Consider the following 7,870-nt stretch of genomic DNA (forward strand, 5'->3'; position numbering starts at 1 on the left):
GAAAAAGCATGGGATAAAACAGGACTCTCTGAATATGGCGGACAATGAGGGCTGCTGAGAAGCCAAGGACAATGGCACTGGGTTTTGATCCTACTTCATGTCCTGGTTTTGTGGGAACCTAGCTATTTTGGATGTTCACCTTCCTAGACCGGAATGGAGGGGGGAGGACTTTGGACTTTCCACAGGGCAGGGAACCCTGACTGCTCTTCAGACTAGAGAGGGAGGGGGAGAGGAGTGGGGGGAGGGGGAGGAGTAGGAGGAGGGGGAGGGAAATGGGAGGCTGGGAGGAGGCGGAAATTTTTTTTCAATTAAAAAAAAGACTATATACAGTAAGAACAAATATCAAGTATAAAAATTAGAATTACAACTAGCATAAAGAATATCAGACAAGAAACATATAATAAATGTTTCAATAATTATCCTATCCTAAGGAGTCTAAGTTTTATATTAGAAAGAGCTTGGCCAAGTCAGGAGAGGAAAGTAATTACAACTATCTAGTCTTCAACCCCATCAAAGACCTGAGAAGGGAAATAATATTACTTGAACAAATAGGCTGCAATCAAGCATCTTCCAAAATGTGCAATAAATGACAGACACAACTGGATACGTGAGCAATCACTCAAAGTATCATTTGCAGTGTTGGAGCAATCAACTTTGGCTAAGGCCTAGAGTAACTGACAGACCATTTTCAGAGGCAGGAAAATTTTCAAAACTCTCTTACACTCTCTTGGCAAGGTTTACCAGTCTATTTTCTTGCATTCTCCTTATACTGTCTGGGCACCATGCATTTTCATCAGTGATTGAGGCATGGACAATTTTTTGCCCAAAGATCAGTTTTGCCAAGAAGAAAACAAGCTCCAAGTGGAATATCTTCTGTGCTCAACATTCTCCAGGAATTGATGGGTGCTGCCAAGATCAGATGTGTCTCATTGTCATAAGTCCTAAGTTCTTAAAACATTTAAAATGCCATATTATGAAGGTCTTTGAAAAGTTTAAAGAATAATTATCTATCTGAAATATATCTCTGTACATCTAGAAAACCTTACTTACATGACTACAAGCTTGACTATTATAAGTCACTATTTATTAACCTGTATTTCTGAATTATACATTACGTTTTTAAAAGAGCAGCACAAAAAGCTATACCTTAATAAAGAGCAGAAAGATACATAAAAAATTGACTTTAAATATTTATATCAATAAACCAAGGTTCATGCAAAGTATTCATCTCTATAGCATATTCCCCTTTAAAAGTAATAAACATTTGTAAACAATATTTGCAAATTTGGGCATAGTTCTCTCCAAACTGTTTCCTGCTTTTTGTTGGGCAAAGTATTTGGGGGGTTTTATGGAGACCCTTTTGGAGAATCTTGTTCAATCAAACCACAATAGTGTGGAAGGAATTCAAAAGTTTTCATTCTATGTGGAAACAAAAGCAGAACTTCTTTTCCAAAGCAACACATCCTTAGAGCCAAATTTTGAAGTCAAGATACCTAATGTATATATGTTGGTTTAGCCAAGCAGCCTGTACAATGAACTGTCTCTCTGTATTTAGCTCATTCACAGTAAAAAAAAATTCAAAGAAAACACAATAGTATACATAACCTAGACTCTCTGTGTATATTCCATATTTAGGTGGCTTATTTTTCTTTGCTCCTTTAATCTATGTCTGTCTGTATTCTCTCTCTTAAAGGACTTTTTTCATAGAATTATTTACTTCTTTTTATAACTCTCTATACTCTTTTTCTTCTCTTTCCAAAGCCCATACACATATATTTGACACTGTGACTCATTTAGAGGTATTTTTCATCTGAATTTGTCTTTATTATAGGCGTATTTATAATTAGTTTTTGACCAGAAGCACTGTTGTTCTTTTAAATGCTAAGCAGGGATGGCTAGGACCAACTCTGAAAGCACTGTCTGTTGGTTCTGCCCAGTCCAACATGGTGGAGGCATGTTCACTGCCTCTGAGAGCCATGAACATTGCCCCAGCTTCAAGGTCGCAGTGGGTCTGTGTCACCATTAAGCAATTTGTAACCTGTTGCTCATAGATCCCACTGAAGTACTCTGCCTCCTAAAGGAGCTAGAGCTGTTCCTGCAATGAGCTCAAACCAGGAAGCTGCCATTTCAAAACCTCACGATGTCCTTGTAGTGTTTTTACTGCTAATACATAATCAAGAAGACCTCTCTTCAAGGAGCCACAGCATCCCTGTTCACCTCCAGCAAACAGAGACCATCCAGAAAAAAATTAGCTAAACTTTGTTTGCTTGGTTTTTTGTTTTTTTGTTTCTATAATTCCTTTCCAAACTCTCTCAGGCTTTATGTGGATTTAGCTGTCACAGTTGGCATGCCAATTTGTAGCCAGGAGGCTGATTCTCCTTCATGGAAAAGTCTGCCAGATACTATGGGCCTGTAGTCTGAAGATGTATGCTACGATGATACAGAAGAACTTTGGGTGACTATCCAGGCAGTGAAATATCTCTGTCAATTCTAGAGTTTTGGAAATTGCTTCCTAATTACTTAGGTAGTATTATATCTTTCTGGAGTCTTTGAAGGAATTGAAGAATAGATATAGTTACAGTTTTTATTAGTTACAATAAAAGATAAAAGTAGATATAGATATTGTAAATGTAATTCTTGTTTGATACCTGTTTTGTAATATGCAATTGTACTATGATAAAGTTAAAACATTTTTTTATTTAGACAGAAAAGGGAAGATGATGTGGGAAATCCTTCTGTATATATGTTGCTTTCATTGGTTAATGAGTAAAGAATTTGCTTTGGCCCATGATAGGTCTATAGAGCTAGGCAGGAATATTAAACTGAATGCTTGGAGAAAGTAGGTGGAGTCAGTAAGACACCATGTAGCCACCACAGGAGACAGATGCTGGAACCTTGCTGGTAAACCATGACCTTCATGGTAAAATATAAAATAATAAAAATGGGTTAATTTAAGATGTAAGAGATATGCATAAGCTATAGGCCAAGCAGTGTTTTAATTAATATTGTTTCTGTGTGGTTATATTGGGTCTGGGTAACCAAGAATGTAATAAGCTGTCTCCAACAACAGAAGGGTACACCTTTAATCTGAGCCACACCTTCTGTTGTTCATGTGTCACTATGAGGGTGGGCTTTGAGGTATTTTTTCAAGCATCACTCAGAGTGACAGTCAGTTGACTTCCTGTTGCCTGCAAGATGTAGTACACTTGGCTATTTCTCCTGCACCATGCCTGCCTGCTTAGTATTTCACTAAGTTTATTTTAAACCTAATACAGTAGAATGATATTTAGATAGGTCATAAGAAAAAAACGTGTGTGCTAATATTTGTGTAGAAGGGTGTAGAAGAGCTTTTGAAACTTTAGTACATGGCAAAAGTTAACAGATAGAGAAATATCAGAAACTGTAGGATGTGACTATGCAGAGAAGAACAGATGGAGCTTGCAAATTAATGTGATTGTAAAGGCCAGATTGTAAGTTACTGTTTGACCCCCAGCATTCTTTTATGGTCAAATGTAAACTGAATTGAAAGTCTCCCTCCTTTTTTTCTTTTTTTTTCTTTCTTTTTTTTAGCATGAGAGACAAAAAAAATATTGTTCTTGCTGGGCGGTGGTGGCACACAAATCCCAGCACTCGGGAGGCAGAGGCAGGCGGATCTCTGTGAGTTCGAGGCCAGCCTAATCTACAACAGCTAGTTCCAGGACAGGAACCAAAAAAGCTACGAAGAAACCCTGTCTCAAAAAATCCAAAAAAAAAAAAAAGTATTGTTCTTATAAAGTGTCACTGAAAACACATATTTGCCACAGTTGAGATTGACAGTTGTGAGTTTGGGTTAAGAGCTCTATGGAATATTTACCATCTTTCCTATGGGCTGAAATTGGATGTAGAAGGACAAATCTGGCTGCTACAGTTCACTTGCATCTTGAGTTTTGTGTACTGGAAGGAGCAACTCCTCCTGTCTTGTGTAGAATGAAAGGTGAATGAGGGAAGAGATGGGGCAGAACGTGGAAGAGCTCACAGTGTGCATATTGGAGGTCCCTGCTCATTTTCACCGATCATTAATCTTTTCCCTTATGGTCAACTTGCAATAGTCATACTGATGGTAATTTTGTTTGCATTCTAAATTTTAACATTCCAGGAGAAGCAATGTCAGTAGGATGGCTTATAAAACATTTCTATGTAATTCACTAAGCTTTAATTTTGACATCTGGGATTTAGATGTTCAATCATGAAGTTTTCAGCACACAAGGAGAATCCTGGAGACCCTTGTCCATGAGCAAGGACATTTGGCTGAGGCTCCAGATACAGTCTACCTCTACTTTCTCCATTCCTTCCATTAAAGGCATTGGAGTATATTAAAAATTAAAACCTTGAATGTAGTTGTCAGTGTTTTATGAGATAGGTCTATTAGTCTGCAGGACTTTGAGAAGTGCACAGTTGCAACCTTTCATAACAAGCAGTTGAGTATTTTATCTAACTTTAGATAAAAGTCCTGTCTATAATGATAGAGATGAAACTGATGGGCATCGCGTGAATTAAGACGAACCAGACGCAGAGAAATTTTCACTGACATGCAGAATCTGCGAAAGCTTAATTTCTAGAATCCTAATAAAGTGTGAAAAACCCCAGGTACTGAAGAGTGAGAGGAAATACTGGTCAGCATATACAAAATTTCAGTTATAAGATTAATTGGTCCCAGGTCTGCAAAGATGGCTCAGTTGCTAAAATGTTTACTGAGGAAGCCTTAAGACTCGAGTGTGATCTCTAGCACCTAACCTGAGCAGGTAGTGCGGTAAAGCATCATGCCGTTGTAATAACAGTAAAGCATGGACTTGTAATAACAGTGCAGTAAAGCAACATACACCTGTAGTAACAGTACAGTAAAGCAGGGTGCAGTTGTAATGACAGTGCAGCAATGAATGCATCATGTGCTTGTAATAACAGTGACGCAGAGGTGGAGACAGGAGTGTCTCTGGACCTGGCTGACCAGCCAGTCAAACTGGACTCATGAACTTCAGGTTCTCTGACATATGCTCTCAAAAGAGGTGAGAAAGTTCTGAGGCCCTAAAACAATAGTGAAACATAATGTTTCTCCTTCAGTGACTACATGGTGTCTTCTCGACTATGCCTGCTATCTTTCTCTGTGTTCGGATTTCCCTCCTGGCTTTACTCTGCTAAGCCATTGGCAGAAACAGCTTTATTTATGGCAGAAACAGAAAAGCAACAACACATATACAGAAGTACATTCTACATCATACCATCCCTCCTCTTGCCTGCTCTTGCCTCCTACCAGCCTGCCACCATCTACTTCTCTCAATGGCTAAGGGCTCCCATGACCTTAAGAGCTCCCATGATGGCCCCAAGGGGGAACCTGGAAGCGGCCATCGCATGGGGGCGGGGGCGGGGAGACCACAAGGGTACTTTCTGGGGAGCAGTTTAAATAGACTGGGGGAGTGGTCAAGATTTTGGCTGGCTGTCTTGACCCTCTTCTGGGGAGGGGGTCAAGGTTTGGAGGGCTCAGGGATGGGGCCTCCAAAGATGAAGGCCAGTGACAGGGACTTACAGACATATCATTAGAAACAGCAGGTGTCTCCACGTTCCTGCCCACAGTCGACTGTGAGTCTTCGAACTTGGAAGTTGTGTGGTCTTGCTCACCAGAAAGCTGGCCCCCAAGGACACCAGCACAGTGGGGATGCCTGTGCTTTGGATCACAGAGATCTTACTGGTCTTTATCAGATATACTGGTTCTACATGGTGGGGTTCACACTCACCGCGAGGGGACAGGAGTTCCTTGGGAAATATCTCAGGCACCCTCTTTCCCTCCACGCATAGCACAGCCACGGTGTTCTCTCTGGCCAGCTTCCTTCCCCAACGGACAGAGTTATTATTGGCCCCATGCATCATGTAGTGTACCTTCAGGTTGCCTTTAGTGGTGAAGGCTCTCCCACAGATGTTGCAAACAAAAGGCTCTTTGCCTGTGTGCTTCAGCTCATGGATCTGAAGGGCGCTGAAGGTGAGAAGTTCTTTCCACAACGTGTACAGCAGTGTTGCTCAGCTTGTAGGCATGACTGTGCTGCTAGCAAAGGCGCCACGCCTCCAGGACACGCTGGAGGGTCCCACAAAGGTGCCAGGAACTTCAACTTTGATACAGGTGGACTGGGCTTGGATAAATGTTGAGGAGAAGCTGGTGCAAAACTTGTGCTTGCCTAGGAAGGCTTTGTCCTTGACCTGTGACATCCAATGCAGATGCAGAGATGTTTGGGAGCTCCACTTTTCCTTTCTTGAATGGGTTGAGTGCCACACTAGAGAAGGGACTCTGAAGAAGCACAGAGTCCGGGGTCTGAGGTAGCAGGGCACTTAGGAGGCCAGACAGAATGTTGGGGAGAATCCAAGTCCCATTAGGCTTCAAGGTGAAGGACGAAAAACCCCGAGGAGAAGTGCTGGGTGTAGGGGAGATACTGAGATGGGTTAGTTTGTTTCGCTTGTTTCAAGGAATTTAGAGACAGAGCAGGGTTTGAGGATTTCTAGCTGAGCAGGGCCACAGCAGCAGACACCTGCTGAGGCACATGGTTGCTTAAGAACTTCAAAGTGTCCACACCTGCCCACTCTGATGTGGAGGGCATGTGTAGCCCACAAGTTCACCTGGACTCGGATTTGTTCAGTGAGTTGGATCCGCTGCTGCTGCTGCTGCTGCTGCTGCTGCTGCTGCTGCTGCTGCTGCTGCTGCTGCTGCTGCTGACACAGAATCTGCTCCAGGACCATAGGGTGCTGTGGGAAGCTGGCACGGGTACTGCAGGGGCTTCCACATCCCTCTGATTCACTACCACCTTGGTACCACAGAGAACCAGCAGAGTCACATTGGTGTTGGCCACTTTGCCTTTGAGTAAATAGCTTATGTCCTGGGGTGTAGGTGGCAGGGCAGTCTCTGTCTTTAAGTACAGGATGGAGTTGGTACCCAGCTTTTACTTCGAGTTTCCTGAGTTGCCACTGTGTTGTAATTAGAGCGGAGGGGCTGCGTCCCTGGCACCCGGCCGCCCACATGGCTAGCTTAGCTTATGCCCCGAAATAATTACACGGAAACTGCATTCTTTTAAACACTGCCTGGCCCCATTAGTTTCAGCCTCTTATTGGCTAGCTCTTACATATTAATCTAACCCATTTCTATTAATCTGTGTAGCCCACAAGCTGGCTTACCAGGAAAGATCTTAAACTGCGTCTGTCTGGAGTGGGACAATCATGGCGACTCTCTGACTCAGCTTCTTTCTCCCAGCCCTCTGTTATGTTTACTCCACCCACTTAAGGGTTGGCCTATCAAGGGGCCTAGGCAGTTTCTTTATTAATAAGAAATCACTCCCACATCACCGCTGTTGTCCTGGTGACTGTCCTTATTGCTTGGGCTGTCCAGCTGGTGGCTCAGGACAGCTCTGGGGAAGTCCTCTGAAGACACTGGCCCCTTACTGTCATTCATGATGAGGACAGGAGGATTTTTAGTGCAAGTTTTCTTGTGTTCCATGAGCTCACAGAAACTGAAGAATTCAACACACTTCTCGCAGCCGTGAGTCTCTTCCCACAGGGGGCGCTTCACCAGGGCCCTGTCCTCCATCACTTCATCGCCAATTCCTGGGGAGTTCACTGGAGCACCAGGTGTGTAACCCTATCTGCACATGATCGGTCTCCAGAGGGCGCCAGAGCGCTTAGCGGGGGCTCCGACCACTGGCAAACCGCTTAAAAAGCAGAAAATGCTTCCCAAACCCCAGTGGCAGCACACGCCCAGCGACCTCAGAGCGCTGCCAGGTTGAGCGGGACACCAGGCAGCGGAGGTTTCAGGAAGCCCTTCTGTAGCAAGCTATACTTCCAGCCCCCCAGAAAGCCA

General features: G+C 43.2%; 1 pseudogene; it reads right to left on the reverse strand.

Moving 5' to 3' along the window:
• Positions 1 to 4,768: 4,768 nt before the first annotated feature.
• Positions 4,769 to 7,870, reverse strand: part of LOC101994771 — a 14,718-nt pseudogene continuing 11,616 nt past the window's right edge.

Source organism: Microtus ochrogaster, unplaced genomic scaffold (assembly GCF_000317375.1).
Source record: "Microtus ochrogaster isolate Prairie Vole_2 unplaced genomic scaffold, MicOch1.0 UNK138, whole genome shotgun sequence".
In the NCBI taxonomy this organism is placed as follows: Eukaryota; Metazoa; Chordata; class Mammalia; order Rodentia; family Cricetidae; genus Microtus; species Microtus ochrogaster.